General features: G+C 42.4%; 1 long non-coding RNA gene across 1 annotated transcript in view; it reads left to right on the forward strand.

Annotated features, from left to right (window-relative positions):
* The window catches only part of LOC139023065 (uncharacterized), a 234,347-nt gene extending 229,248 nt beyond the window's left edge, over positions 1-5,099 (forward strand). Inside the window, exon 2 of the long non-coding RNA XR_011474212.1 lies at positions 1,118-5,099. This is a non-coding gene — a long non-coding RNA (uncharacterized lncRNA). The remainder of the gene's footprint in view (positions 1-1,117) is intronic.
* Positions 5,100-10,582: the final 5,483 nt, after the last annotated feature.

Below are 10,582 nucleotides of genomic sequence, written 5' to 3' on the forward strand. Positions count from 1 at the left end.
AATAAAAAGAAAAGATTAAGATGGGCAAAAGAACACAGACGCTGGACAGAGGAAGACTGGAAAAAAGTGTTATGGACAGACGAATCTATGTTTGGGGTGTTCAGATCACAAAGAACATTCGTGAGACGCAATAAAAATGAAAAGATGCTGGAGGAGTGCTTGACGCCATCTGTCAAGCATGGTGGAGGCAATGTGATGGTCTGGGGGTGCTKTGGTGGTGGTAAAGTGGGAGATTTGTACAGGGTAAAAGGGATCTTGAAGAAGGAAGGCTATCACTCCATTTTGCAACGCCATGCCATACCCTGTGGACGGCGCTTAATTGGAGCCAATTTCCTCCTACAACAGGACAATGACCCAAAGCACAGCTCCAAACTATGCAAGAACTATTTAGGGAAGAAGCAGTCATTCTGGTATTCTGTCTATAATGGAGTGGYCAGCACAGTCACYGGATCTCAACCCTATTGAGCTGTTGTGGGAGAAGCTTGACTGTATGGTATGTAAGAAGTGCCCATCAATCCAATCCAATTTGTGGGAGGTGCTTCTGGAAGCATGGGTTGAAATATCTTCAGATTACCTCAACAAGTTGACAACTAGAATGCCAAAGGTCTGCAAGGCTGTAATTGCTGCAAATGGAGGATTCTTTGACGAAAGCAAAGTTTGAAGGACACAATTATTATTTTAATTAAAAATAATTATTTATAACCTTGTCAACGTCTTGACTATATTTCCTATTCATTTTGCAACTCATTTCATGTATGTATTCATGTAAAACAAGGACATTTCTAAGTGACCCCAAACTTTTGAACGGTAGTGTAAGTATTCAGACCCTTTACTCAGTACTTTCTTGAAGCACCTTTGGTAGAGGTTACAGCCTCGAGTCTTCTCGGGGATGACACTGCAAGCTTGGCACACCTGTATTTGGGTAGTTTCTCCCATTCTTCTCTGCAGATCATCTCAAGCTCTTTCAGATCGGATGGGGAGTGTCGGTGCACAGCTATTTTCAGGTCTCTCCAGAGATGTCCAATCTGGTTCAAGTCTGGGCTCTGGCTGGGCCACTCAAGGACATTCAGAGACTTGTCCCAAAGCCACTCCTGTGTTGTCTTGGCTGTGTGCTTAGGGTCGTTGTCCTGATGGAAGGTGAACCTTCGCCCCAGTCTGAGGTCCTGAGCACTCTGGAACAGGTTTTCATCAAGGATCTCTCTGTACTTTGCTCTGTTCATCTTTCCCTCAATCCTGACTAGTCTCCCAGTCCCTACCKCTGAAAAACATTCCCGCAGCATGATCAAGGATGCCAAATAGTCACATTTCGCCGTTTTGAATACAAAATAGGTTACCTTCGTGATTTGTGTAGATCCAATGAGAAAAGTTTTAGCGGGTGTGATGCACGTTTGGAGCAACACTGGCTGTATCCAAGGCTCAGCCAATCGTTCACATAACAACATAATGCAGCACGCGACTGAAGAGAGAACCAATTTGCTAGTTACAGCATCAGCGCGCGCTCTGGAAAGACAACGGAGAGCGGAAAGGCAGTTTGCCAGTTACAGCAGCGCATCCCCTGAACGATAACGAAGAGGTTGGTGAGAAGGTGATGAAGCGTACTTCATGAGCTGTAACCGAAAAACAACTGGCATTTCGAAAGTTTTAGGTGAGGGAGATAGTGTGGTGGAACAAGTATTGTTAGYATTGTTACGTATCTTACTAGCTGGATCGAATTCTCTGTTAGCTAGCCAGAGAAATGTTGAGCAACATTAGCCAACTTAACTGATMAAATAATTGAGTTTATGGTGTGAAAATTAGCTGGCTAATAAAGTCAGACAGCTAACGTTAACGGTAGCTAATGTTACAACATCAGATGAGCTAACGTTAGTGACTGAACCAATTTGGCTCTAGTATTAACTGGTATACAACTTCTTGCCATTCCTCAAGTTATAACATGTTAGTTGCCCACTGGACCCTGGCAATCTGTGAATAGTTAACTAGCTAACGAACTAACTACTATCTGTGAACTAATGTTTTCTCTCTACAGTATGTRGTTAATTTTCAGAATGAGAGAATTAGGTGAAAATGAGGCATTGCTTGTTATACAAATGGACTCAGGGATCAAGTGAAGCTGGAGCTGGGCCTGGCTTAAGCTGGATGCCACTATAGAGGTGAGAGGAACACCACATCCTTTCCCTCTTTCTCATTTTTTCAATGTAGTGGATAAAAGGGGTATGCCAGGTGTACTCTGCCTGAAAGAGATCACTTCTGCCAACAAAGGGTATCATGCTCTGCTGACACATTGTAGAACAGATGTCCACAGGCAGAAAGTGTACAATGTAGTAACGTACAGTGTAGCCCAAAGATATTGCTTTTGTTGTGTTGAATTTGACATTAACACTTGTGTGTAAGTGAGGGGGGATTATTTGGTCGCGGCCGGCTGCGACAGAGCCKGGACCCGTACCAGGATCTCTAGACCACTTCGCCTTGGACCACTTCGCCACTCGGGAGGCTGCTTTCTGTAAAAAGAATTATCTGTGAGTTAGGTTCACATTAAACACTTTTTATTTTACACACAGAGACTGATCATGTAGATCATATTATTTGTTGTTTAATTAGTTAAAACCTGCATTTCCCCCTACCAGGGATTTTTTAAATGTTTCAGTGCCAAAAAAAAGTGTCACCTTTTTGGGCCCTTACCAGTTTGTTTCCATGCATGATGCTGCCACCAACACCTTGCTTCACCATAGGGATGGTGCCAGGTTTCCTCCAGGTGTGACGCTTGGCATTCAGGCATAAGAGTTCAATCTTGGTTTCATCAAACCAGAGAATCCTGTTTCTCCTGGTCTGAGTCCTTTAGGTGCCTTTTGGCAAATTCCAAGCAGGCTGTCATGTGCCTTTTACTGAGGAGTGGCTTCCGTCTGGCTGCAGAGATTGTTGTCCTTCTGGAAGGTTTTCCCATCTCCACAGAGGAACTCTGGTGCTCTGTCAGAGTGACCACCGGGTTCTTGGTCACCTCCCTGACCAATTCCCTTCTCCCCCGATTACTCAGTTTGGCTGGGCGACCAGGTCTAGGAAGAGTCTTGGTGGTTCCAAAATTCTTCCATTTAAGAATGATGGAGATCACTGTGTTCTTGGGGACCTTCAATGCTGCATACATGTTTTGGTACCCTTCCCCAGATTTGTGCCTCGACCCGATCCTGTTTCTGAGCTCTGAGGACAATTTCTATGCCCTAATGGCTTGGTTTTTGCTATGACATGCGCTGTCAACTGTGGGACCTTATATAAACAGGTGTGTGCCTTTCCAAATCTTGTCCAATCAATTGAATTTACCACAGGTGGACTCCAATCAAGTTGTAGAAACATCTCAAGGATGATCAATGGAAACTGGATGCACCTGAGCTCAATTTTGAATCTCATAGCAAAGGGTCTGAATACTTATGTAAATAATGTATTTCTGTTTTAATTTTTCAAAAATTAGCAAAAATTAGCAAAAAAGCTGTTTTTGCTTTTTCGTTATGGGGTATTGTGTGTAGATTGACTATAAAAAAAAATTTCATCCATTTTAGAATAAGACTGTAATGTAACAAAATGTGGAAAAAGTCAAGGGGTCTGAATAGTTTCAGGATATATTGTATATACAGAACAAAAATATGAATGCAACATGTAACAATTTCAACAATTTTTGTATTACATTTTTTTTTACCCCCTTATTTTTTCTCCCCAATTTCGTGGTATCCAATTGTTAGTAGTTACTATCTTGTCTCATCGCTACAACTCCCGTACGGACTCGGGAGAGACGAAGGTCGAGAGCCATGCGTCSTCCGAAACACAACCCAACCAAGCCGCACTGCTTCTTAACACAGCGCGCATCCAACCCGGAAGCCAGCCGCACCAATGTGTCGGAGAAAACACCGTACACCTAGCGACCTGGTCAGCGTGCACTGCGCCCGGCCCGCCACAGGAGTCGCTAGTGCGCGATGAGACAAGGATATCCCTACCGGCCAAACCTTCCCTAACCCGGACGACGCTAGACTAATTGTGCGTCGCCCCATGGACCTCCCAGTCGCGGCCGGCTGCGACAGAGCCTGGGCTCGAACCCAGAGTCTCTGGTGGCACAGCTAGCACTGCGATGCATTGACAATTTCAACATTTTACTGAGTTACAGTTCATAAGGAAATCAGTATATTTAAATAAATTAGGCCCTAATCTATGGATTTCACATGATTGGGAAGTGGCGCAGCCATGCGTGGGTCTGGGAAGGCATAAGCCYACCTACTTGGGAGCCAGTTCCAAGCCCAGCCAATCAGAATGAATTTTTCCTCACAAAAGGTTTTTTGTAAAGAAAGAAACACTTCTCAGTTTCATCAGCTGTCTGGATATGCCAGATCTGGAGGTTCCTGGCTGACGTGGTTACACGTAGTCTGCAGTTGTGAGGCCGGTTTGACGTACTGCCAAAACATTTTAAACAACGTTGGAGGCGGCTTATGGTAGAGAAATTAACATTAAATTCTCTGGCAACAGCTCTTGTGGACATTCCTGCAGTCAGCATGCCAATTGCACCCTCCCTCAAAACTTGAAACATCTGTGGCATTGTGTTGTGTGACAAACTGCATATTTTAGAGTGGCCTTTTATTGTCCCCAGCACAAAGTGCACCTGTGTAATGATCATGCTGTTTAATCAGCTTCTTGATATGCCACACCTGTCAGGTAGATGGATTATCTTGGCAAAGAAGGCATGTTCACTAACAGGGATGTAAACATACAGTATTTGTGCACAAAATTTGAGTGAAAAAAGCTTTTTGTGCGTATGGAAAAAGTCTGGCATATTTTATTTGAGTTCATGAAACATGGGACCAACACTTTACATGTTGCGCTTATATTTTTGTTCAGTATAGAATTCCATAAAGACTGCTTCACCAACAGCCACATTATGAAAACACTGTTCATAAAACATTCATATTATTGCTTATGGTCCCTCTATCGAAGTGTACTGAAAGCCAATGCAATACACTTTTTAAAAATCTGCACTGCAATATATGCAAAAGATCACATAATGTTGTTTGTGGCAATAATGTTTACGCTCACAAGTTATAAAAATGTTTACATACTATAAATAATCTATAGACTGTATGTAGCCCTATCTCAGTTGTTGTGGTGTGCTCACACATAAATGTTCCATTAGTTAATCAGTGTCATTTGACCATACAGAAGACAGGGAGAGGAGGCAAAGTGAGAACGCACCTACCTTATAGAAGACTGGGCTCAAAGGTGCAATATGCAACTTACGTTTTACCATTTGCACACTTAGCCCTGAAGCAAAACAAAAAACAAATGGTTGCGTTCGTTTAAGTTCCCCTACAAACAAGTGCATGGGCAGTACTTTTGACTGGGAATGAAAGTTACAGATTGCACCTTTTAATGGGTTCCTCTCACACCACTAGTGCACTTATTAGGTAAGGTTCGCTGATCCATCCACAAGGGAAGTCATAGGTTGGATTTTCGTGTGTTAACAAAAATGTCAAATTCAGAAACACCTTCACTTTAATTCATATAGGCAAGCATATGCATTATTGCCAACATTCAAGTTAAAATCTCCTTGCTATGGATCTACGAAAGGTATTCCAAACCTGCCACCTCTCAACGTCAGTAGAAGTGACTGTTTTCATGACCTTTCAAGGTGCAGTGGTCTTTACGCCAGGACTKCAATTCAACTGAAACCTGGACTCATTCAGGGAGAGTGCTGGACATTGCAGTCATATCCAGCTTTTCTTGTGGACGTTATGAACAATAAGGGAAGTTATACGTAGATATAGAAACCATTGTACACAATAAAATGCACAGCATCTGAATGCTTTGCTTTTGACTGTCCTACCTTTTCACCATAGGCCTACGTTGCCACGCGCCACCACATTGAGAGCAACAACAGCACCCCATGTCCAATGCCGCGTCAGTAAGACTTGGTTATTGTGGTGGCTCATTACTCACCAAAGACAATGCCCCCTGAAGTTAACAAATGAGAAGTAGAGTACTGTAGTTAGTAGAATTGTTATTAGGATATAATAGCACCTTTCACCAGGTATGATGCAGTAAACAAGGGGGGGATGTGTAGCAACCACCATCAATCGTATGTCTGAGCAATTGGTAACCTAAACTGAACAGTGATGGCAGAACAATCTACAACAAGCATGTATTCTGAATGAACACACTGAGGATTCCTTAATGCTGTGAATCTGTCATCTTGGGCAATAAAACATGTCTCTGTATAAAAGGGCCATATGATGTGCATGTAAAATATATTAGAAACCTTAGAATATCTCACTGGTATGTGACAAGAGGAAGGCTTAGAACACTTATAATACAAATGTTGTACTTACACGGTTTGTGACAATGCAAAGTTCACTTTCCAATGAGATACATGTGTTGATATGTTCACAGTCTAACATGCACTAAATACATGGTTTGGGAAACTACCTGCCTGGGTATGCTACCTAATAAGATATTATTTAGCACACTATCCCCTTGATGTACTTAGCACACTAATGCATTCAAAAGCACTTTAAATATGTAGCACACGTTTATGAGTGTGAGCATGTCGATAGAGCAGTGCTCCTCCTCACCGTTTTTATGGGTTGGGGACCTCAGATTGGGGAAAGAAACAGTTTTGTTCCTGGAGGCTCTGTCTGGGTAGATCTCCTTGGGCACAGATCTATGAACAGTTTATCCACCCCAAATCCTAGTCCAAGTAAAACAGGTGAAAGATACAAAACTACTTCTTGAGGCAATGTTGGGTGGTGTTTCTGGTGATGGAGTCAAAAGTTGTCTGTGACAATGATGTAGTCTGAGTAATAAACGTTTTTTGTTAAGATAAAAGTTGAACAAGAGTTCTTTGTATAAATGTTTTTGCAATTAATAGAATATGCATAGAAATATAATTATATGGCCTTTGTTTGCACAACAAAATAATAAGAACTACAAATCTATATTACTATAACGCTYGTCTTCCTCCTCTTCTGAGGAGGAGTAGTAGGAAGGATCGGAGGACCAATGCGCAGCGTGGTAAGTGTCCATATTTTAATAAAGAAATAGAACACTGAACAAAAAAACAACAAAGTGAACGAACGAAAACTAAACAGTCCCGTATGGTGAAAACACAGACACAGGAACAATCACCCACAACACACAATGACAAACAGGCTACCTAAATATGGCTCCCAATCAGAGACAACGACTGACACCTGTCTCTGATTGAGAACCATATTAGGCCAAACACATAGAAACAGAAAAACATAGAAAAAGGAACATAGACTACCCACCCAACTCACGCCCTGACCATAATACAAAACAAAGACATAACAACAAAACTAAGGTCAGAACGTGACAATTACCACTAGTGGTGTAAAGTACTTAAGTAAAAATACTTTAAAGTGTTACTTAAGTAGTTTTTTAAGGTATCTGTACTTTACTTGACTATTTATATTTTTGACAACTTTTACTTTTACTCCACTACATTCCTAAATAAAATAATGTACTTTTTACTCCAAACATTTTCCCTGACACCCAAAAGTACTTGTTGCATGTTCAATGCTTAGCAGGACAGGAAAATGGTCCAATTCAATTACTTATCAAGAGAACATCCCTGGTCAAATCAAATTGTATTTGTCACATGCGCCGAATACAACAGGTGTAGACTTTACAAGCCCTGAACCAACAATGCAGTTTTAAGAAAAATAAGTGTTAAGTAAAAAATAGATAAGTAAAAACAAAAAAAAAATGAAAGTAAGTAATTAAAGAGCAGCAGTAAAATAACAATAGCGAGGCTATATACAGGGGGTACTGGTACAGAGTCAATGTGCGGGGGCAGCGGTTTGTCGAGGTAATRTGTACATGTAGGGAGAGTTATTAAAGTGACTATGCATAAATGATAAACAGAACAGAGAGTAGCAGCAGCGTAAAAGATGCGGGGTGGCAATGCAAATAGTCTGGGTAGCCACTTGATTAGGTGTTCAGGACTCATATGGTTTGGGAGTAGAAGCTGCTAAGCCTTTTGGACCTAGACTTGGCGCTCTGGTACCGCTTGCCATGCGGTAGCAGAGAGAACAGTCTATGACTAGGGTGGCTGGAGTCTTTGACAATTTTTAGGGCCTTCCTCTGACACCGCCTGGTATAGAGGTCTTGGATGGCAGGAAGCTTGGCCCCAGTGATGTACTGGGCCGTACGCACTACCCTCTGTAATGCCTTGTGGTCGAAGGCCGAGCAGTTGCCATACCAGGCAGTGATGCAACCAGTCAGGATGCTCTCGATGGTGCAGCTGTATAACTTTTTGAGGATCTGAGGACCCATGCCAAATCTTTTCAGTCTCCTGAGGGGGACTAGGCTTTGTCGTGCCCTCTTCACAACTGTCTTGGTGTGTTGGACCATGATATTTTGTTGGTTATGTGGACTCCAAGGAACTTGAAGATCTCAACCTGCTCAACTACAGTCCCGTCAATGAGAATGGGAGCGTGATCGGTCCTCCTTTTCCTGCAGTCCACAGCCATCTYCTTTGTCTTGATCACGTTGAGGGAGAAGTTGTTGTCTTGGCACCTCACGGGCCAGGTCTCTGACCTCCCTATAGGCTGTCTCATCGTTGTCGGTGATCAGGCCTACCACTGTTGTGTCATCGGCAAACTTAATGATAGTGTTGGAGTCGTGCCTGGCCTTGCAGTCATAAATGAACAGGGAGTACAGTCGTGTCCAAAAGTTTTGAGAATGACACATATCAATTTTCACAAAGTTTGATACTTCAGTGTCTTTAGATATTTTTMTCAGATATTACTATGGAATACTGAAGTATAATTACATGCATTTCATAAGTGTCAAAGGCTTTAATTGACAATTACATGAAGTTGATGCAAAGAGTCAATATTTGCAGTGTTGACCCTTCTTTTTCAAGACCTCTGCAATCCGCCCTGGCATGCTGTCAATTAACTTCTGGGCCGCATCCTGACTGATGGCAGCCCATTCTTGCATAATCAATGCTTGGAGTTTGTCAGAATTTGTGGGTTTTTGTTTGTCCACCCGCCTCTTGAGGATTGACCACAATTTCTCATTGGGATAAGGTCTAGGGAGTTTCCTGGCCATGGACCCAAAATATCGATGTTTTGTTCCCCGAGCCACTTAGTTATCACTTTTGCCTTATGGCAAGGTGCTCCATCATGCTGGAAAAGGCATTGTTCGTCACCAAACTGTTCCTGGATGGTTGGGAGAAGTTGCTCTTGGAGGATGTGTTGGTACCATTCTTTATTCATGGCTGTGTTCTTAGGCAAAATTGTGAGTGAGCCCACTCCCTTGGCTGAGAAGCAACCCCACACATGAATGGTCTCAGGATGCTTTACTGTTGACATGACACAGGACTGATGGTAGTGCTCACCTTGTCTTCTCCGGACAAGCTTTTTTCCGGATGCCCCAAACAATCGGAAAGGGGATTCATCAGAGAAAATGACTTTACCCCAGTCCTCAGCAGTCCAATCCCTGTACCCTTTGCAGAATATCAGTCTGTCCCTGATGTATTTCCTGGAGAGAAGTGGCTTTTTTTCTGCCCTTCTTGACACCAGGCCATCCTCCAAAAGTCTTCGCCTCACTGTGCGTGCAGATGCACTCACACCTGCCTGCTGYCATTCCTGAGCAAGCTCTGTACTGGTGGTGCCCCGATCCCGCAGCTGAATCAACTTTAGGAGACGGTCCTGGCGCTTGCTGGACTTTCTTGGGCGACCTGAACTTCTTGATGATCTGATAAATGGTTGATTTAGGTGCAATCTTACTGGCAGCAATATCTTTGCCTGTGAAGCCGTTTTTGTGCAAAGCAATGATGACGGGATGTGTTTCCTTGCAGGTAACCATGATTGACAGAGGAAGAACAATGATTCCAAGCACCACCCTCCTTTTGAAGCTTCCAGTCTGTCAGCATGACAGAGTGATTTCCAGCCTTGTCCTCGTCAGCACTCACACCTGTGTTAACGAGAGAATCACTGACATGACGTCAGCTCGTCCTTTTGTGGCAGGGTTGAAACGCAGTGGAAATGTTTTTTGGGGGATTCAGTTAATTTGCATGGCAAAGAGGGACTTTGCAATTAATTGCAATTCATCTGATTACTCTTCATAACATTCTGGAGTATATGCAAATTGCCATCATACAAACTGAGGCAGCAGACTTTGTGAATATTAATATTTGTGTCCTTCTCAAAACTTTTGGCCACGACTGTACAGTAGGGGACTGAGCACGTCTGCATGTTATCCCTACTGCCTCTGATCTGGAGGACTCACTAACACAAATGTTTTGTTTGTAAATTAGGTCTGTGATTTGTGGTGTGCCCCAGGCTATATGTAAAAAATATGTCTTGTGCTAATTATAAGCAATTTGAAATAATTTATACTTTTTCTTTTGATACTTAAGTATATTTAAAACCAAATACTTTTAGACTTTTACTCAAGCAATATTTTTCTGGGTGACTTTCACTTTTACTTGAGTCATTTTCTATTAAGGTATCTCTACTTTTACTCAAGTATGATAATAGGGTGTTTTTTCACCGCTGATTACCACAACGCACTCAAATCTCAATTG

Source organism: Salvelinus sp. IW2-2015, linkage group LG26 (genome assembly GCF_002910315.2).
Source record: "Salvelinus sp. IW2-2015 linkage group LG26, ASM291031v2, whole genome shotgun sequence".
In the NCBI taxonomy this organism is placed as follows: domain Eukaryota; kingdom Metazoa; phylum Chordata; class Actinopteri; order Salmoniformes; family Salmonidae; genus Salvelinus; species Salvelinus sp. IW2-2015.